Raw genomic sequence first — 23247 nt, 5'->3', positions numbered from 1 at the left:
ATTTCAGTAAACACAATTGAACCTCCCTCGTTGCAGTTATTAATACAGTTAACGGAAAAGCAAACACTGTATCGTTGGTACAATTATTAATATTCTGCAAGTGTTGATATTCGGGAGAGGGCGTAGAGGTAGGACGGGGGAGAAGGGAGAGGAGGGGCGATGTATACGTTTATATTTAGATATTTTATCCGCGCGCATTATACTTGTAAAGTTACGGTATCATAACACATACATTCTCCGTAAATACCGGTCGATTTTTTGTTGTTTCATTTTTATGTTGCAGTTAACACAATAATTCTCGTTCAAGAATTGCATGGTTTTCGCCATTTTTTTTTCGCTCGCCGGAGAAATATTTACATATCGTGCTTTTTCTCGGTGACAACTTTTAATCAGTTCTTTATGATAATCATGCGGAGCATAATTTTATGTACGCGTTCTTATTTACGAGAATGGTGTATGCGTGTCCCGTCAAAGTATATCATTTCCGACAAAATAACGTTCCGCTAAAGAATATAATTTTCGACTTTCATTAGTTAGCGCGAATTTAGAATGATAAAGTCGCCATTTCCGAGTCGGACAGACAGATTTGTTGATGAAGGGGAGAAAGACGGAATTACGTGTAGCGCGTTCTGCATAAATTTCCATTAAGAAACGCGAGTGTGTAAACTAGAATTTTTGAATAAAGTTCCCGAAAATGCTCAACCTCTCATTTTCATAAAATTTCGCGGCAACATCTTAAATAATCTCAATCGAGCGCGCACCCGAAGGGATTTTTAATATAGATGAAATTAAATCGGGATAATGAATAGAAAGGAATCCAATTTTGGTTTCATATTTATATTCATTTGGAGAATTACTTTTTTAAATTTGCTAATTAAAGATGCAGCTGCGTGTAAATATTCAATTTCATCGTACGCATCGTAAGTTTTTTAATATCGCCAAACGTACAGGGACAAATTCAACATTTGTAAACGATGAGAGCAAGTTAAACATTCGTATAAACTATATGATCTATCTTGTGCGCTTTTTTCATCGGTCTAGAATTTTTCTCGTTGCTGATTTTAATAACGGAAAATTCGCGTTCATCGCTGCTATTCGGTTTGCGGGACTGAATACCGGCGCGAAAAATGGCTCGATCTATTCGAGAATCCGATTTGCAATAAACGAGGACGCGATAAACTATTTATACGCAGGTACACAGTAGTAACGGAACTCGGCGCGATTCGTCACGGGGTTCGTGCTAATTTTATTTATTGCCCTCTCACCGCCACCAAAGATACTCGCCAGACAGACGAGAGGGAGAGGGCTGAGATGAGGTTGCAGGTCACGGAAAGAATCGTTTTAATTTATTCGAACGTGTCCGTCGTTCGCGCAGGCAAGTATAGGTATCGCATTCGAGGGGAGAATGTAACGGCGAAACATTGCAGAGAATGCGGCACGGGGGAGAAGGGGGCGAGTGGGGGGGTAGGAATGGTTATATCGGAGGTGGTAAAAAGGGGGTGGCGGCGACAGCGTCGTCGTAGTCACGTATAAGCAGTGACTCAGGCACGATCCTCTTCTCTCTTTCTCCCTCATCCCCCTCCTCTCCTTGTCTCCCCGGCGCTAACACCCCCCCTGCACCCTCTTCCTGCGTTTCCCGCCCACGGTTCTTCCAGCTGCAATCTGTTATTAAAATCAGCAACGAGAAAAATCCGTGCCGTATCTCCGCGGGACGCGAACCGGTCCGCAGCGACAGACGTGTTACGGCAAAAATTAAGCCACCTGTAAACTCAGAAACGGAATTACGTAAAGGTGCGCTCTCGTGTCGCGTCGATGCTAAAAATCTTAACTGGGAGAGAAAGAAGGATCCACGCGGGATGATTGCCGATACAATTGTCGTACGATCGCGAGAACTTTGCTTTGCTTTCGTGTAATTTTAAACGTAAGATGTGGATTCTCTCTCTTGATCTCTTATACAGGGTGTTTCTTAATAAGTACGAAAAATTTTAGGAGATTCTTTGTCGAAAATTAAGGGGGGTTTTTCATATAAATATATACTCCTACATTCCTCCCTGTGGAGTTACACTCTTCCAAAAATGGGGATAAAAATTAGATTTTTATTTTTTTCTCAAATTTGGAACAAGTTAAAGAAATGAAATTAGGTGGATATTTTCTACTAGTAAAAAGATTATTTATTAATATTTTTTTTAGCCTCCCGTATTGTTATAAGGGAATGAAACTAGGAACCCCTATTCAATTTTTTATTAGAACTTTTTAATGGGCCGGAATATGATCATCTAAAAATATGCATTAAAAAGTTTGATTTATTTAGAAACTTTTTTATTTGTTTTATTTTTTTCATAAAATCATTAGTTTTCAAGAAAAAAAATAAAATACGTTATCGTGCACAGCACGATGCTAAATAGCATAGGTTTCCAATTAGGAGAAGTTAAATTTTAAAATAAAAATAAAATTAGAGTAAATGTTGGGAAAATTGGAACAAAAACAAAATTATAATATAAACATAATTCTTACCCCCATTTGTGAAGGAGTTACACTCCTCCACAGGGAGGAATGTAGGAGTACATATTTATATGGAAAACCCCCCTTAATTTTCGACAAAAAATCACCAAAATTTTTCGCACTTATTAAAAAACACCCTGTATAATGTGAATATCTTCTTCGATAAATAAATCCCGTACTAATGAAAAAAGCTGCAAGCTGCAAAAATATGCGCGCGATTCCCTTTTCGAATAATAAATTTATTATAATACCATCATTAATCCCATCCTCTCCTGTCCATATGCGATTCTTCTGACGAGAATGATACGGAACCGCAGCGGTGAAATCGAGAACGAGGATACTGTTTGTTTCGATTACGTGCAAGAGATGAATGTACGTTCGCAAATAACTAAATGTTGATTTTAGAAGATTGTCTTTCGAAACGTGTTTTTATCGCTCTTTCGCACTCCTCGCTAAACGATTTTTAACGAGAAATCCGGTGAAAGGAAAAAAGTTTATTCAGAAAATTTGTTAAATATTTACAGCTTCTCACAAACAAAAGTGCGTAGTATCGCGGCGTCGATTACAGTATCATTTATGTATGAAACCATTAACGGGTCGCGAGACTTTTGGCGAAACAAGATTTAGCGCCCAGGCGATACAGGAAATATTGATCTATACATCGATGAATATGAGACCGTGGAACGAACGGGGTGGAAGGGGAAGGAAATAGTGTTTTTATTTGCTTTTTTTTCTTTTGGAAAAAAGTCAAACATTTTGATTTAAACGATGCTACCCTGCAACATCCATTCTGATCGCAACGATCGTGCTTATCGTGTTTGCCGATTGTAATTTAATTGTCCAACGCCCGAGGAAATTGGAATTCTGCTTGGAGCACACGCCACGTGGGCGCCGATATTACAGATCGGCATTTGAATCCATTGATTTCGATTTATCCGCGTAAAGCCTGGAAATCATCTGCTTTCCCGACCAGCGAAAATGCGATTTCATGACCCTCACGAAAATCTATCGATAAATTTAAAATTAATTGTTACTAACTTACAACAGATATATCGTCGCTCTCTTATCGTTAGTTTCTAGCCTCGCATCGGCCAGCCATTACATCGCACGAAAGTGCCCCTCTTGTAGCACATTGCTCACGATATTAATCCCTTCAACGTAATAATCCCATTTCGTCAGAGAAAAAGAAAGAGCCAGATTTCATCTCTCTTGTAAAATCCGAGACATCGATTGTTATCGAGATAAATATCACCGAAATATTATCGATCGTACGTTTTTCAACGTCTCGTGTTCCTAACTTGACGTTTCCATATGATTCGTAGTCATTTCTGCAAAAGCAAAATGACGCTATTAAACATATCCTGCCCTTAATATTTCTCAATTGCGCTATTCGTGGAATTGCGTTTATCGCTACGTCGTAAAGTACTACGAAAATCTCCGGCAGATGTAAGTATTAGTGTAATGACGATCGGATTTTCTCATGATATTGATCTTGTCGGAGTGCTCTCGGGGTCTGTCGCGGCAAGCAGTCTGGCTGCGCGCAGAAAGAAAGATTGCCACTGAAACGAGAGGGGTTCTCACGCTTCTATTGCGAGTTAGGGCCCTTATCGGCTACACGAGCTGGCGTTTATTTAAATTTAAAACTGGGGAATCGATCTTGAGCGGCCCCCTCGCGTGCATCCCTCGATTTCGCGATTATCTTCCTTCTCTCTTTCCGTCCCTCTCTCCCTTCCTCTTCCTCCTTCTCTCTCTTTCCCTTTCGTTATCCCACCTTTTCCTACTTTTCCTCCTTTGTTGCCAGACGACCCCCTGCTCCCCCAACTCGTAGCTTTCTCGCACCTCTAATTCCCGCCTCTTGTCGATCGTCTCTGCGCCCGGCACGTCCCTCGAAAAACTCATTAACGTGTCTCGGTGTGGCCTATCTCTTCCTCCTCTACCCTCTTTTCCTCCACTCACCACCGGGTTACCTTGTGTGCACGATGTTGAAGAGGCGCAGCATCGGGAAACTCGTCGTAGCGATGCGACGAAGCCCCGAGTGTTTTGAGAGAAAGAAAAAAGTATTTTCAGAGGATCTCAGCTTGGGCGAAATCAAGCCGTGACAGCGTTATTTTGATTTTTCAAGATGCGTTCACACAAAGACATGCTCAAAAACAAAGATTATCGCGGAAAATTTTTATTCCACGCAATTCATTTTAATGAATCGTACCTCTCAGTGATTGAATTCCTGGACTCTACACTTTAATTTTCCTGCTTTTTCGTTATTACATTTCCTCCGTTTATTTTTAAAATAAAAATTCATTATATTAAAAATTCGTTATATTAAAAATTCATTATATTTTTCTCCATTATGTTTAAAATAAGAATCGAAAGATATAAAAAGAAGATATCGCCAGACGCGAGATCTCTAAGTGTAAAATGTGTTATAAGAGAGAATTCGAAAATTAATCAAAGCTAACGAATTAAATAGATTAATTATATTTTTATTGTCAAATAAAATTAATTTATAAAAAAATGCGTTTCCAGCAAACTGAACAACGACTTTACTTTTCCAAATTTGCTCAGACATTATCTTCCTCCATAATTTTTCAAGCTTTTGTGTTAAATGTCTCCGTATAACTAAGCCACGAGTTAAGAATGTTTTAAAGTTACAAGCTATATTAAGTGTTTGAGAGGGCGCGTAAAATTAAATGCAGACTTTTTTCTCTTTTTCTGTCTGTCTCTCTCTCTCTCTCTCTCTCTTTCCTTCTTTTTTTGTTTCCCATGTTTGTACGCACGGACTTCAAATAAATTATTTCAGCTGTCAAAATTCACTCACCACGCAGAAAACTAAAACTACCAGACGAAACCGCCATTGTTTATTCCCGCAGCATCCTTAAAGCACTTGATGACATGCAAAGAAAGAGACACGAATTTTAGTCTCACGCTCTTACAGAACATCAGAGAAATATCTCTATAAGTAAAGGAAGAAGAGAGAGACGCACGTCCACATATATATACAACAACGTTATATAAGTATACATAAAGTGTAAAAAAAGATCATCAAAGTTGAAATTGAAGCTTTGCGACAGTGATCTAACTCGGCCTTTTATAAAAAGTTGAAGAAATTAATCTTAAAGTTGTGAAAAAATTAGATTTAAATTTATATTTTTCCCGGCTCTCTCTCTCTCTCTCTCTCTCTCTTTCTCTCTTTAAAAAAAGCGTGGATCAAAGAGAGATCACTTTGTAATACCTTGGTCTTTCAATTTTTATTTCAATAGTCTTTACTTGTATAATAGTTTTCCATTTTTCTCTTGCACGATGCCCAGATAAACTACGCCGCGATACATCCCTCTCGATGCAACTCGGGATACTAAGTATCTTTACGGAGTTTCGCAGGAACGAGCACGTTGTTCCTATCGTTTTTGCTTCACCGAACACAGCGAGAGACGATCGAACGCGAAACAATTTCGGGCCATCTAGATAGGTGCGCGAATCAGACCTGTCTGTTAACACCCGTTACACTTAATGCGGACGAGAACTCTCAGACGGAGAGCGCGTTCTCGCTTTTACACAGCTCAAGAAGATTCATAAGTGAATATCGTACGGGACGATCGAAAATGTCGAGCTGCAAACGCGCCGGATTCGGCTGCCCTTGCGCGCGTTTACACGAGAAATGCCTTTGAAGAATCACTTTTGTGGAGTAACGCGGAGAGTGCCAATTGCTTGCTCATTTTCAAGCACTTCGAAAATTTATGCGACGCTGATATAATTTGGATGGCGCAGCAGCCGACTGATCTTACGTAAGAATGCTACGAACGAGACTCCCCGACTTAATCGATGTAAATTTTAAATACTGTAAACCCACCAGGATATTATTACGTTATGACAGTGTGCGATTCTTTCTGCTATATTTCTCTACATAATAAAACATTGATACATTATACGTGGAGGTAAAAACGTCGTTTGGCAAAATCAACTCTCTTCTATCACAAAATAATTTACCATACACAGTAAAAAATAAAATGTTAATTATAACATTTTTCACATATATATCCAGAAAGTCCACTCTAAATTTTAAGTTAAAATAACTCATTCGTCGTATGTTACTTATTGACAAACTAAAAATGTTAAATAATTGACACAATACTTTACATTTATTTTTGTTACTGTGGCTTTAAGTGTAATGTAAAAATAACATACAAATTAATTAAAAATTACATGAAAAAATACAATAACTCGTAAGAATTGTTGTAGGACGTTAACATATAATAGTAATTATTTTAACTTAAATTATTTGTAATAGAAACATTTGATTTTAGTAAATTTGATTATTTTGTATGTCAAAGTTCAAGATTATTTCAAGATTCACTTTAACTTTTCTTAGAATGTTAAACTGACTTTGAGACATGTTGATTGTTTAAAATAATTATGTTAAAAATATTCAAAATAATATTTTATTTCTAAGAGACATATTCAAAGTGTTAAGTTGACATAAATGTAACATATGAAAACGTTATAAAAATAATAACATACAGGTTGTCTGTCAATTTTACATTAAAGCACTAATCAAAAGGTGGTAACACAAGAAAATTTTAACATATGGGCGCACAATTTTTTATATATATATAACTTCGTTTTAATTAAAAGCGGCATATTATATAATTATATCGATATGCTTAAAAGTCATATTCAGACATTTTAACGGGGAGCGACAATTATTTTCGGTCTTTACGGTCCGTTCCAGTGACACGTGACAGTAAAGTGCGCATAGTGATGTGCAGGTAGTTAAACTCGAAAGCTCGGGGGTTGAAAAGCCTTGAGAGCTCGAAACAGTGTTTTTGATCTCAGCACGTCGAGCAGCTTGAAAAGGTGCACGGAATCTCTATGTATGTGAGTTTGTGTCTTCCTGTCTGTGTGTGTGTGCGTGTGTATGTGTAGTCACGCAGAATCAGTCTTCTATGAAATCCTTTTTATCGTCTCGCCGTTCAAATTGCATTGAATATTCATATTTCATTGTAAAATATTTCAGTAGTTTACATTATTGAAGTGTGCATTTTTTGAATACCTCGTAATATTTAGCGTATATTTTCCACCGATATTAAAAAAATTTTACAAAAGTGTGAAAGTTAAAGAGAGAAAGAGAAAGTTGAATTTATCCATAGATAGAGCGGTAACTTTCGTAATCGAGAATCTTTCCCTCTCATCGAGGGATGTTATCGAAGCGGACGCGATTCGCATAGGAGTGATTGCAATGTATACGACCATGCCACACTTTTCAGTGTTTGAATCAAAGTCCGCGATTTAAAGACGAAGGTTTTTTGATCTCGGCCCAACGCATGGAAACCGTCCCCGGTGCATTTCGTTGCGTATAATTCTCTCCTGGAGCCGCGTACATGTTCGGAGAGCGCGTGGACATTCTTCGAGGGAAGAAGGGAGAAACCGCGATGTAACGCGGCTTTTGTTTGCCCTTTTTAAATGCGGTCGCATCGCGTCGCGCCGCATCGGGGTGGGACGCGACATGACAACGCGTATGAATTCCGAGGGGCGTTGAATTTTTATGAGCTTACATACCGTGAATTAGCCCATGTTTCGCCTATCTTACACATACATATGTGCACGCACAAATGACGTTACCGCTTAGCTTCTCGCGCGCGGCTGATACGGTCAATTATATTGAATCCAAGTGTATAAGATTAGCCATGCTCTTCTTCCTTAGAAAGGGAGCTTCTTTAGAAAAAAAATAATTTATCGAATTTTTCACTTAATTTTTTTTATAATTTTTTTAAGCGAAAAATCCCTCCACTTTCCCTTTTTCTCTTCTTTTCTCCTTCTTCTTGAAGCGCTTCTCGTACTGCTTTCCAATATTTTGATTATTAAAAAGCAATGATGCATACTTTATAGCAATTCCTAAGTCGCGTGTAAAGCGAAGGATATTTTCCGGCTCGCGGAAAAATACCGTTAATACGATAAAACCATAGAATCTCATAGATTCTTGCCCCCGGTCGCCAATATCTTCTCATTCCCGTCCTCCGAGTGCGCTATATTTCACTAGGCACTCGGATGCGAATGGAAAGTGCAGCAACTCCCTAGTTAGACTTCAGCGACGCTCTCCGCGTCTTGTAAGGAGATAAATAAGAAATAAGGAGACGTATGTCGCACAAATTACATTGTTGAATATTGACGAGAACGATAGCACATTCAAGTTGGCCTGTTTATGGAAAGAATTTATAAGAATCGCTGCATATGATGTTTTAAGATCGCTTTTATCGCGATACATAGGAAAATTTATTTTGGAAGAGAAGAGTACAAATATATGAAAGAAATTATATAATCATTGGAATGAGTACAATATTTATCGTTATTTTTTACGCAATCGGTTTTTCTTGAGAACAGTTTCTGAACGAAAATAAATTGACAGAAAATAAAATTAAGGTTTTGGTTTCAACGAATTATAAATTGTTTATATTTTAATTAAATTTAATTAATTTAATTTAATTTAATAAATTTAATTTAATTTAATAATTTAATAAAAATTTAATTAAATTTACTTTATTTATATAAATACTTATTCTTCGCTAACGTTTCTGACAAGAAAATAAATGAAAGAGAAAATTCTAAAAATATCAAGAAAATATTATTATTATCGATATAATCACTTTCCCATGTGCAATCTTCGATCTTCCTATACATGTGTGTGTGTGTATGAGCGGTATATACCTTGTATATAAAATATCTGCGCGAAGAGCACCGTGATCAAAATTATGTAGAAAAATGTAAAGCACGGAGAGAAGAGAGGAGGCTACATACGGTAAATTTGCTCGCCATGTGTCGTGCCACCTTCCTCCTCATTCCTCATCGGGCAAGCCCGCATCTACGCGTCTCTCATCGCATGACTCTCATTCTCTCTGTCCTACGCGGCACTCCAAGAGAGAGAGAGAGAGAGAGAGTGCGAGAGGGAGAAGAGAGTAGTTGCATGTCGCGTAGCCGGTATGCAACGGCACATGGAGTAGACGTACAGCTTGACGTATTACCGGGTAGTGTATTGTAACTGTGCCGTTACACCGGGACCGGAGCACCACCCATAATAATCATGTCATAATCCACAATCCGCTCTCCATGCACGTATAATTGTTATAACGATCTTTATCAACCTTTGAAACTGCCAGTTGAATATGATAGAGAGAGAGAGAGAGAGAGAGAGAGAGAGAGTGCATTAATTTTCCATTGCACATTAATTATGCGATCTCTATTTCTTGCTCAATTTGATTTAAGGATCTTACAACTAGAGTGAACTATGTCCACAGCTTATAAATTATACGATGTCTTTGGTACGTGTCGTCTAAATTTTAAACTCGTGCTACTTACGCGTCAAAATTACTTATTACTCGGCGAATTTATCATTATACGATTGTTGAAAATCGCACAAATATAAGATTTATTTCATTCCATCAAAAAAACGATCGTGAGAGAGAGAGAGAGAGAGAAAAAATGGCGCGTTTGATGAGCGCAATTTCTGCCAATAGGTCGAACGTTCCATATCGTTTCAGGTTCTCGATCAAAATTATAACGCGTTGTAATTGCGTATAAAGTGAACACACCGCGACGTGACATATCGCCGGCGAGTGTATTGCGAGGCATGTTACACCATATTGCTCGGGCAGGGCGGGCTACAATAATCATGTCATAACGCAATCCGCGCGTGCTTTCCGCGGGTACCCGAGGCTTGTAATTATCGCGCCGCACGAGGACTCGTTATAGCCTTTAACGCGGCAACACATCGACTCCCGATGTGCGCGCCCACTCATACACGCAACGCTAAAGTACCTGTACAATTGCGTATACGCGAGTATATCTCGCGTATCCTTCATGGACGGCGATGTCAACGACAGAAGCGGCGCTTTCAAAGTACCAGGTCGCGCCAGGTTACATTCAAGTTTAATTATACGTCTCAACATTATAATCCGATGATAAGAGCTCTATTATGACTTGAGCTTTCCAGATGGCGAGCTAATGATTTATTAACGTTCGATGTAACGCGGAGAATGTGTTACACGTATCGTTCAAACAAATTCTATTCCGCGATAATTAACGCGCGCTCCCGCTCTTCCATTTTTATTCATTGAATATCGAATTCCTCGCATACTTCTGGTCGAATATTCTCGTTTTATCGGAATAGTTTATCTTTCTGTCGCTTCTTTTTTTTCCTTTCTATTATTTCCAGCCGTTCCGACATTCATAAATCACGGAATGCTCTTTCGGCTAATCGCCACAGCTCCTCCAGCAGAAGCGCGTCATTCGTTTTCTTTGGCTTAAGACGGACGTAACGTTGCCCGCGCCACGTTTATCCGATAATTGTAATGTCAAGCACCTCTCTCGATTCATTCGTCCTCGTCGAGAGTGAAGCGGCTGCGATGTCCCCCTTGGCGTGGGCGATACGTGCCCCGACTACTCGAGCAGTCATTGTCCACTCGGGCAAACTACATTTCTTACGCGTTGTCGCAATGGGACTGCGAATCCGTCGTCGTCGAAGATGCGTTTTACAACGTCAAAGTCCGCAAAACTCGATAAGGGCTCAATACAAGCAATGGCAATTTTTTTTTTTTTGAAAAAAATATATGGAAGAAAGAGAGAGAGAGAGAGAGGCACCACACATTGACGTTTACTACGTATCTCGTTGCCGAACTTTATAGTCGAAACGAGATACGCTGGCTGAAAATTTAAAATGGAAATTTACACTCACACATATTTGATGGAGAGATTGCTCTATATTGCAATTTCAATAATATTGTTTCAAATTTTTGGCCGAGTAACTCTTTTTAAAAGAGGACAAAAATTGAGATCTGAGAAATTCTGACATACTTGTAAAAATTGTAGAAGATAAAATTGTGATGAGAAAAGTAGAAAAAATATGAAACATATATTGAAACTTTTAAATACATGCTGAGCATATAATATTATCAAAAAATCTCTCCTCTTTTATTAACATTATAGAGTAGATAATTCTCCAAAGACAGGCACGGGAAAAGACCTTGCAAACTTTAAGAACTTTTGATACAAGCTGATTTGGCATAAACGAGCAAACAAATGCGCAAACTACAAGCTTTTGATGAATAAACGAACAAAGTTCACATCAGCTCTACAATATTTAAATGCTAAGAAATAGGGAAGTCATTTAAAAGACTCATATCACTTGTTTTTCACTAGCTCGATCGTCGATATTCTTAAGCGGATAAAAATAATCGAAAAATATTATTTGACATTAACTACAAAAATAAATGTGATATATTTAAATACTTTTAGATAAAGATAGATGATAAATTTTAAAACACGATAGGGCTTTTAAACTTGTGTATGATAGAAATAGTCAGAAATAAATATTGCTTTCTAACTATTTTTATTTACTTATGGAATGAATAATTAAATTTACAATGCATTTAGAAAAAATAGGATAAGAGTAAAAATGCGCAATTGTGGTACAGATTAAATATATTTAGTGTAGATTAATTAGGTTACTGATATTAATCAATTAATTTTTTTAAATAATGGTGCGTATTTTCGTAACGTTGTTGATTACAGCAAGGCATGATATTTCAGTTATACGTTGAACATCAGTTAAAATAATCGCTGATATAAGATCAAATTATTGAATTACATATATATATATATATATATATAAAAGTTTACTTTTTAATGAAAAAGAAAAAACTTCTCATTGATAATTAATGTATCTAATTCTGATCTTTGCACTATCTGAGATTTATAAAAATTTCACGTACATAGTATTGACATCATTTTTCAGCATTAGTGCATAAGGATTAAGTTAAAGTGTCGTATCTCATTTTTATTTCATTTACAATCTCAATTGTTAAGAATATTGTATGTGTCGTGAAAAAACGAATTTATTTCTCGAATAAATAAAGCCGATAGATATATGTATGTACACCATTAGTTCGTCGATCGCGCAAAATGATCGTTATGAAGCCATATCGTCAATCTGGAAGAAACCGCGCATTTCTATCATTCGAATGTCGCATAGCTTTATGATTCATTCGTCTATGTCTGACCCAAGATAGCGGACGCCGCTGCGAGACTACGTGCCTAGACTGTGAAGAAGTTACTTTTCGATTTCATCATTCTTCACGACTTTTAACACCGCCGTCGATTTTGCGCACCGCACGCGTTGGTCGATGGTGATTTTTCTAGAACGATCAAAGACACTTCCGCGGCCATTTATCTGTCAGCACAATCCCAAAGGTGTCTAAAGTCTATTTTATCTATCATTTTTGTCAAGAGTTATTTTCCCTTACGATGATAATTATTCAGCTCAGTTTAATTGAAAAAAAAAAACCATTGAAATAACCATTTTAAAATAAAACGAGAAAATAAAATGTAATTAGAAATGGGGTAAAAAACTTTGGAAATCTTGCTTTAATGCGTGCTTTATTCGTATGCACCACTGCAATAACAATAAATTTTAGAAACGTGCAAACTTTTTGTATTCTAATTTCAAACCATTATAACTCAAAAACATTGGATGGAACTAGAAGTTATTTAAAAGCAAGTTTACTGTATCAGAATAGACCGAAAAATATTAGGCAGAATCATTTTATGTTTTTTACGGCAAGCATTTTATGTATACATCGCGTAAATTTATTTTTTCCCTTACAAAAGGAAGTAACGATATTTCAGAAATTAAAAATTATACACGCTACGTATAAGATTAATTTCACATTTTATACGTGTATATTTAATATCGAATAAAATCCTCGGTAATTTTTTGTTCAACTCGTTAATCTCATACGACGATTCTCATTTCATCAGATGATACAATCCGGTCGATATAAGTTCGCAGTCCGGACACGTAACTTTCGTCGCCTTCATATCCTTCACCTTCGCGGCTTGGCCCTGAGCGAATGAATCAGCGAATATGTCGTCGTCTGGAAAAGTGCTTGCCGGTCCGGAGGCCCGAGGGTACGCTCGTCTTTTTGTCACGGACTCCGCTAGACGGGCTACCGTAAAATTATCATATACCACGGTGGAAGGACGGGAGGGTGTGGGGAGAAAATGTGTGTGTGGAGAGCCGCTGCAGCTCCTCCTCCTCCTCCTCCATCGCCACCCTTCAACGCGGCTGCTACACACAGCACGGCCGCCTTCTTCTATTCGCCCTAAGTCCCAGCTGACTGACAGAATAATCTGCGGCGGCAAACGAGGGAAATAATTCAGCACACCGTGCAGATAAGCAGCCGCGTGGAAAGAATACTCGCGACGCTACGAAAGCGACGGAAGCGACCACACGAGAAAATTTACGGGTGTAGGGGTGCGAATTTATATTCTAGATCCGTTACGCGAACCTTGATTAGCGTTTCGATGGAATTTTTGAAGGAGCAAAAAAGATTTTGATCGAAACGCCACCGAGACTTGACTGCTTCCATAATTCAGTTCATCGCGATAACGTGAAACGTTAAGCAATTTCAATTCTGGATTCCTGATAAACGTTTTGTTACCTGGTGATTTTTTGTCGTATTTTGAACATCGAGATATATGCATAACAAATTTTAATATTTATATAATATTTATACAATATTTATATAATATTTATATAATATTTATATAATATTTATATAATATTTATATAATATTTATATAATATTTATATAATATTTATATAATATTTATATAATATTATATTTCTCTCTAGATGTGAATATATGTATATATGTGTGTGTTGTGTGCTTTCGAATTTTCAGTTCATTTCTACTCCAAATATCGTATAAATTGTAATATAAATCACGTCTTTACTATGCAGCGGTTGCGCGCGTGAAAGTTGACAACAATTTATTGATTCCGCGGATGAATTTCTGCTCAATGATGTTATACAGTGCATTTGACGGCGCTGCTGAAGTTATTCGAGACTGAAACGCGACTCTCCTCCACGTCAAACTTGACCGAGAATATGCGCAAATTACCTCGTTACTGTTTCGCGACGACGGTTAAGATAATCTAACTGCGCGTCGCATCACCGATTTAAATTGGTTGACTATCGCGAAGATGGAGGAGAAGAGGGAAAGGGAAAATATTCAAAATTCACGTTCAGTTCGTTTATTTGACGGTACTTTTTTGCGTAGGTTGATACCGATTAAAATATTTAAAATGATTAAAATATGATTAAATGTGCCATTACATAATCTGCGATCTGTTTACTCCAAAGTGAGATACGCATCAAGTAATTACGCTTTATCACTTCCGTCTCGTTTCCATATTATTCGACTATCAGAATACGGTCATTATCTTATCGCGTATTATCGCGCATCACGGAACAATTCGTAAAACCCCAGGCTATGGCGAATGGCAGTTTTCATGGACGGGGAGAGAGGGAGGGGGTGGCTTCGCAGGATCCCTTTTCAGAGGCGCCCAACCCGCGTCCGCTTGTAAAGGTGCCACAAATCGCACAAAAGAACCGCGAGCGATCATTTAGCGCAGTTACCTCGCCGACGTCCGTTATCATCGGTAATTTTTCATCCGAGATTCTTGCCTGTTTCTCTCTCTCTCTCTCTCTCTTTCTCCCTCTTCCTCTCCCTCTCCCCTCCTTCTTTCTCTCCGTATGAATTTGACTGTGTCATTACGATCTCATCCCCCGCGTATTCTACGGCACCGACGCCATCTTCAGTCCCGACCCTCTTAACTGTCTTCATTCCCAAGCAGCTTCTTCCTTCTCCCCGCGAATCTCTAATCCGAGCAAGATGTTGCTCTTCCTCTCCTCCTCCTCCCACCCGCCGCCGCCGCTGCTGCCGCTCATCGCCTCCGCTTTCCTAAAGCGAAGGAAGTCTAACGGCTCTTGGGAAGATTGGCGGGAGTAAAACGAAAGGGAAGTAATTACTAATCTTTGAAATAATCGTTTGCGCTCCCGGCCACGATCACGGTCGGGACCGCCCGAAAACTCTATTTAGGCAAAACGGTATTTAAACGATAATCGCATAAGAACTGCCGAACAATTCCTAAGCGCTTCCTAACGGCGGTTGAAATCGGAAATAAAAGCGTACGTACCACTCATATATATGCATACCGTCGCATTTTCATTAATAACTGAATGTAGAAACCAGCAACCCACACATTTGTTAAATTACAGTAATCTACTTGCTATAAATTTATTAGATACCCTCTGATAATCTGTAATTTAAAAGAGCAATACGTATATTAAATATCTCGCATATACATCGCGATGAATGAAATTTTAATTTTATGGTGATATCAAATGTTCTTATAAGAATTCGATCACTTTTCTCTCAGACTCTTTATTATTTCTTCTTATTAATTTTGACAAAAAATATTCACACGCCAAGTTTTCATAACTTATGTACTTCGATTTAAAGACTCGGCGATTTAAAATTTGCGTAAAACATTTTTTTTAATTATATACATTAAAAAATGTTTTAGGAATTAAAAGAATCTTAATTCTCATTTAATGTTGATTCTAAATATTTTAAAAATCAAGTTTCTCTGAATAAATATAAAATTCGTTTTAATTACTTAGGGAGAATTTATGTATAATATTTCTACAATATAAAATTGATATTTCATGGCAAATATTATGTCAAATTTACAAATTGCTCTTAAATATTTGGCTAACAGTAATTATTGATTTCATATTTAGTTTTGATATTTTACTTTTTAATATTTTTTTAGAAAAATTATTTGTTGATGTTTTGTTTTTTAGAAAAATAATTTCGTCAGGGAAAAGTACTGTAAATTATTTTTAAAGACTTTTTTTTATTAAACATTTTGTTCCATACAAAGTAGAATGTTTTTTATGTACTTGGCGTATTTTTTTCACCTTTGTAAGGTTTTTTTAGAGGGATTATTTCTTATCTTATTAATTTTGACAAAAAATATTAATTTTCGATATAAGAGAGAGACAGAGAGAAATGAAATTGATGAGGATAAAAATTAATGATAAACGCTACATTGAATTAAAAAAAATAAGTTTTAGCAACGTTTATACGTCAGTTTAAGATCAAGCGTTCTGCATTTTACGTTTCCAACGCAAATCTTTGCATTGCGCAGTCCTTTCGTCGGGCGATATCAGATTTTCGCCCATTCCAAGCAGGCGTTCTCAAAGATGAATCTGCTTCGCGTGGATCGACGATAGACAAATCGAATGGACGAATGCGCGATCGTAGTCGATCGTAGTCGCTGGTAGCATTAGAGAAAGAATTTCGTATTCGACTGTCGTCTGCCTGAAACGACACGATATACACGGTATATATGTATATCGCTCCTCTATCTCTTTCATCTCGTCTCTTCTCTCGGAGGGGTTTCTGCTGTTAAATAGCCCGCCTTTATTTAACCTCCTATCTCATTGCCTTCGGGCAACAAACCGAATAAACTGCGCTTTATTAATGAAAGCTTGCATTTCACGCATCGCTCTGACGATTAATAGGAAAACGAGCACGAGATATTGCTAACGATAAGTATATTTATATCATCGCTACATTTATGCAAATTCTCAATATGTTGATACCGTGTGTTAGCTGTCGTTACGTTTTTAAAGTTGTATCGACGAAGCGGGTGAAAAAAAAAACTCAGTCGACGATGTTACATCGAAATGGCATTTTGTTAAAAACATAATTATTACGCCATAGGGAACGTTTACACGTATTTTCCTTTACATTCGAAACGTCTCTCGGGTTGTCTGTTTTACGACATTACATTGAGAGCGCAAAAAACGGCTAGCGCGCTCGAGAAAGAGAGAAAGAGAGAGGAGAAAAAGAGAAAGAGAGACAGGGGGTGCCGACACGGACGAGAAGGGCGTGTCGGTCTTTCCTCCCCTTTTTTCCTCCCCTTTCCCTGTTTTCTTTTTCAAGCTGGTGAATTAATGCACGTGCCATAAAGTACACTCCTGCAGGAGAAGCCAGCCGGTTCGACTTTACGTTCTCTCGATGGAGCTACAAAACTGAATGCCGATACGTACGTAGAATGGAAAGGTTAAAAGTACTCGCAAGAGCAAGGATATTTCTGATACGATACCTTTCAGTCTCGCTACATTCTGTAAATAAGATAAACAATATTTTTTTTATCCAACGTCGAAACATTTGTACGCGACAAATGTTAACACGTTGATATCACTGCTTAATTCGTAATCAGCTGGATGACATTGATTTCTACTTTGTCGCGCATATCATGCTGCAGAAAAAGCAAACCTGCTTTTACAATGTTTTATTTGAAGGAAAGTAACATAAAATAAATGATAAGACGAATAATAATTAAAAATTAAATTTAGTCTTCGTAGAACGAGCGCGAAATATTTTAAATTATCAACCCGTGCAAAGTCCGATTGGATATATGGAATATTAACTCATCGTTTCGTTATATGGCAATCGGCAAACTCATTTCATCGGATCGAGCGAAAGTTATATTCGTCGATGAATCGGCGCGATATCGTTTGCGCAATTAATCGCGATTAATCACAGTTAATAACGTTAACGCGCGATATATTGGTTTTAATCTCTTCGCCATACATCTTTCCAACAATTAAATTCATGCTACAAGATAGCATAGTGCGTGTCGCGTTTTAAATCGATATATGCTAATAACGGGCGCCATGATATGCATTTCGATTTGTTTCGACGGCGTATGGCGCACGTATATCAACTAATCAACTCGACATGATACGAAAATTATGTCATGTATATCATATTTAGCGCAAGCGTTACATTTGATACGGTTATGAGTTATTCCATACGTGAGACTGATACGCGGGATATGATCAGACTATGAAGTTACGTCACTGATGCGTCGCCAATATTGAAATGATTTTAGGTCCGTAATATATACAAATTTAGGATTCTAAGCTTTGCGATTGTTGCAGTAAAATGCATTTTCACCTCTTATCGCTGCAATAATTTAGATGGCAAATTTAATTAATTACGATAACAGACTCATTCTATTAATTAAGATTTATATACAAGATAGGAAATGTAGTACAATTAAGAAGAAAGTTATTCCCCTTGTGAGAATAAATAAAAAATGTAGAGTAAAATTTATTTGTATGAAGCTTTGTTTTTGAAGAAATTGAAATTTAAAAAATTAATAACACATTAACATTTCTTTTAAGCTTTTACATGATTTTTAATCTCCTTATATATCATATATCATCGAATTAATCTCGCGATTATTAATACATGAATATAAAAAATTAATTTTATTTAATAAGCCATTTTAAAATAATTTAAATTACTATAAAACAAGAAGAAGGAGAAAAATGAGGAGAATTTATATTATATATAAAGCGTTAAGATAAACTTTACTTTTTCAATCAAAAGAATATTTTTTTATAATCGTTTTAATAGTTTCATTATCGATATTAATTCGACAATATATGATACAATATTATTAATTTTCAAAAAGTGTACAAAAAAATTGTATACTTTTTAATTTTATATATTTTTTATTTATTCTTGCGAGAAATTATTTTCTCCTTGTTGTACTACGTTTTCCTTTCTCTGTACAATTTCCATTATCATTCTTATTTTATACATTCTTATTTTATAGGAACAATATTGTAAAATATTCAGAAATTATAAAACAATATTGCAGATGTGATTTGAAACTTTTGATATGTAATTATTATTTCATGATACTCTTTTAAAGACATGATACTCTCTTCCTTTATGAGTCTCGATTTATGACTTTTTCTATCTCTCTTTTTTTTCTTTCTCTTTTCTCTCCTCTCCTTTCTGCCTCGTTATTATTATTATCGATATTCAACACTTTATTACAATGTTACAATATGTAGTCAAGATATTTTTAAATAAATAATATCAAATAACGATCGAGTATCGCAATAAAACTGCTGCCACAAAAGTTGGATAAAACGCAAACTAGCAGGTCATTCCACCTGGGTTTAGAATTTCACAGATTCGGATACGCCATACGACGGCGAGAGCATTGACAATTTATCGGCGCGAATCAACCAATTGAATGTGGCGTGCGAGATGCGACACGGAGGAATGTGCAACGTCGCAATTTCCGAAATGTATTACACGGTTCCATTTCTGCAGATAATCGTATCGATTCGCTCGTTCTGTCATTCTCTGTAGAAGATCCTACGCCTCGTGTTTTCCCATAATTTCACATTGATTTTCTGCAAATTTTTATATTTTTCACCCAATTTTTAATCATGCAACATTGGAAGAATTCGGAGCGAAAAATATCAAATTTGTTAATATTTTATTTAATTAAGATGCGATTGAAAAATATTTTCCCTTTCTTGTAAGCGAAAGTATCGAGATAGACTTTGTCGATAACATATTTTTGAGAAATTAAAAATTGATAAGAATATTATTAATGATACTGATGAGATATTAACATTATACACGTTGTGTGGTCAACTTAATAAATTTAATTATGAATCCTATTTCGCGCAAATCAGAATACAATAAAAAATTAGGGTGAATGTAAATAATCTTTTAAAACGTAATATAACAACTAGGCGAAATTACAATTTCGTTTCACGAAATAGGAAGAGTCTCGTACATATCCAGGGGTCTGGGTACAGAGCGCGTTTGGCGCTAATCCGATCGATTGGCACGATAACGGTCGTGCATGATGGAAGACAAGGATTTATCTACTGCGAGAGTCGAAGGATCATACTGTTTAATTCGCGGGGCGTTTTAAGGCCCGAATCCCATCGGCGCGGATACAATGGTCGCCGTCGACACAGATATCTATCTCTCAATTTCCTGAATGAAAGTTTGCGCGCATATGTAAACCAATGCGCGGCTTGCACGCGAATTTTCGTAAAATTGCACGAGAGATGCATATACGTTTCATCAGCGAGATTACGCACGATACGACGATTTATGCTATAATCAAGCTTAATCACTCATTCGATAATTAGAGGTTTTACGAACGAATTTTTTTTTATTATTTCCGATTTATTCAGCGTTTAATTTGATTTTTTATTATTTATCGACTAGTTAATCAACTTTCGATCTGCTTTTGAGGAAAAAAATTGCTTGCGATGTACTTCCAATATGCTTCCAGTGCACTCCCCCAAGTATCGACATTTTCGACAAGCGTCGTCTGGCTACATCAATATTAAAGTCGCAAGGTTAATAAATAATCGCGTTCCATGTACAAAACATGGGTTCTTCTTTGCATTTCGCAATTTTCGCGTAGATTTTCCGATCTTTTTTAAGCGTTCCGTAGAATTAAAAAAAAAAAAAAAACTAGGCGACCCAAAGACAAACTTAAAGATTTTACTTTGGCTGCGTTTAATTATCGGTTAACTGACAGCTTATCGATCCCGAACGCGCGGTTAACGTACTTTTCCAGCTAATCGAGAAGCTTATCGGTAAAATGCGAGGGGAGGTAAATCGGCAAAGGGGTAAATTAAAGCTGGTAACCCACTGCGACTCCGCCAAGTTCGTTGTCCCGATGCGAAAAACCTGGAGGCTCCAAGTGCACGGTTTTACTTAGCGCGCAATTTGCTAGAAAGCCAATGGTGATTGCCATAAACAAGCCATAAAGTGTTCACGTTTTATGCATCCATTTTACTTCACTTATCGTTCGAGCGCTCGAACTTATTCTCTCTTTCTCTCTCTTTCCGTCTGGCACGACAATCCTCATTTTAAATGCGGACAGAACGCGGCGGGGATTTTTATCGCGAGCTGACTTTACGTTAATCATACTTAAAATAACAGAGACGCCACCGGGATGGTTTTCGCCTTGCGTATCCTTGCCGCCCGCATTAGTATGCGGCATGGGCAGAGATACCGAGGCTCGAAAAATGGGACATTAATCTGTTACATTACCTATGACAGTGAGAAACAGTGCCTTAAGTAGCTCCAAGCTCCGGGCAAACGGTGCTATTTATTACGTTGGAGCGCTTCCCGTTGAAAAATATATAGTAATCCAGAAACAAGAAGGGGAATAAGTTGTTCTCTGTCACGATGACCCGTTGTTTGGCCACCAGTAATCAAAATTTTATGTGACTTTTGCGTCATGTGCCCTGTAAAGAAATGGTAAAGTTAATACTTTGAAAGATTTCGTATTTTTTTATTCATTTTATTTTTTTTCTCCCCCCCCCCCTCTCTCTCTCTCTCTCTTTCTATCAAATTGTGATAGATAAATTATTGAGAAAATTCTACCTAACTTTGAAAGTGAATAAAATAAAGTGATATTGATTTTATATATATGTGCAATTTTATTGATTCTCATTTTCTGTATCTATTTCCATATTATTGCACATTACGTATATAATAGATAATTTAATAAATATAACTTAGGAAATAATAATATTTGAAAATCGATACAGAAAATAGGTTATTTATATCGCAAAATAAACCTCAAAACTATTTCAAAATTTTCCCTACGCGATTTAAATAAAGAAATATAATAGAGTTTTATAACTTTACTATATCTTTTATTGATATCGGAAATTTGTCTAATAACATTATATTTCGAAATAAAACATGCTAAATTATTAAATTATGTCATATGTATTTGTAAGCGATTATATAAAACTCCTTTTTTCGTTCTGAGTGTTGCGACAAGTTCTTTAAAAGTTTTAGATTTTATCAGTAGAACCTCTACCGACTTAATAAATTTGTATTCCAATGTACTCCATAATTTTACTCTCGAAATATCAAAGCTACATTTATCTATTCTTTAACTTTGAAAGCGATAAATTATGCGAAAAATAATTTACTTTAATAATTTTTTAATTTTTTTTATTTTTCCAGACTGCTTTCTATTCGTCTAATAATTTTTATTTTCTTCCTAACGTTTCTAACATCAAATGACTCTTCTATTAGCAATTTTTTGACTTTTTAATAAAATGATTTGCTCAGTTTTTGAATTTTTTTGATAGTATTTTTGACTTTAGATAGTATTCTGATTTCAACCGTGACTTTATAATTTTCTCTGCGTGCTTTTCTCCGTAGTCTTTGTCATTTATTCTATCGCTTTTTTTTGCCACGTTCTGTTATAGCTTATGAGACTCGTATTCCCAGCATGCAATTTCTTGCTTTTACTCGCGTACATTCGTCTAGCTTATCGTCGCACGTGTCAGAATACTGTATCACAAGATTCATATCTAATAAATATAGTACTGATAAATATTATTTATGGATCTGCATAGATACTTACATTATTACACTCTCAAATAAATATTTGAGGAGATAATTATCATTGCTGAAAAATAAATATTACTTTGATTAATAACGATATCATTTTTTTTCTATTTTGCTGTGCAATTTGACGCACATTTTGACGTACACTTTTATTTTCTCTTCCTCGCCTGAAAAAAATTTTACTCTTTTTTAGATATTGCTTTGCCTCAATTAGGCTCATTTTTACCTTTCTCGCTTTGTTCTGCCTCTTATTGATGAAAGGTTTCTCTTTAATTGAGTACTTTCCACGACAATTCTCACTGTTATTTCGCGGCAACTATTGTATTTCATGGAAATGTAGATGAACACCTTTCCGTTTGCTAACCAAAACCGGTACTAGCGCGTAAAGTGTCCTTTGATCCTCGCCCATCTCGAAGTCACGTGCTCGTCAAATTTAAACGAAATTGAAAGAACGAAGAAAGTTACAAAAATATTTTCATTAGAAGTTTTAATGAAAATATTTTTGTAACTTTTAATTTTTAATTCCTTCTGAAAAAAAATCAGCATTCTCTTTTTTTAGCAATGGATATGCCATTTTACTTAATTTATAAAACCGCTTATCAATTCTTAAAAGAGAGAGAATATAATTCTAGAA

At 36.4% G+C, this 23247-nt stretch overlaps 1 protein-coding gene and 1 long non-coding RNA gene across 11 annotated transcripts in view; one reads left to right on the top strand and one right to left on the bottom strand.

Annotated features, from left to right (window-relative positions):
- Positions 1 to 23247, bottom strand: part of LOC145969294 (uncharacterized) — a 229029-nt gene that overhangs the window by 130875 nt on the left and 74907 nt on the right. For 4 of the 7 annotated variants that reach the window (XR_014438017.1, XR_014438016.1, XR_014438018.1 and 1 more), the window contains one exon: positions 21294 to 21490. The exons of 2 other annotated variants lie outside the window; for them this stretch is intronic. This is a non-coding gene — a long non-coding RNA (uncharacterized LOC145969294). Of the gene's footprint in view, positions 1 to 19170; positions 19622 to 21293; positions 21491 to 23247 lie in introns of those variants that run through there. One more of the 7 variants, XR_014438019.1, reaches the window with a different exon arrangement.
- Positions 1 to 23247, top strand: part of LOC145969289 (lachesin) — a 218899-nt gene that overhangs the window by 154598 nt on the left and 41054 nt on the right. The window lies entirely within an intron of this gene.

This window comes from Camponotus vicinus, unplaced genomic scaffold, assembly GCF_025532165.1.
Source record: "Camponotus vicinus isolate PSW18456_S1 unplaced genomic scaffold, iyCamVici1.0 SCAF_3, whole genome shotgun sequence".
Classification (NCBI taxonomy): domain Eukaryota; kingdom Metazoa; phylum Arthropoda; class Insecta; order Hymenoptera; family Formicidae; genus Camponotus; species Camponotus vicinus.
Note: the sequence above shows the minus strand (reverse complement) of the source record. Positions and strands in the feature narration are given on the sequence as shown.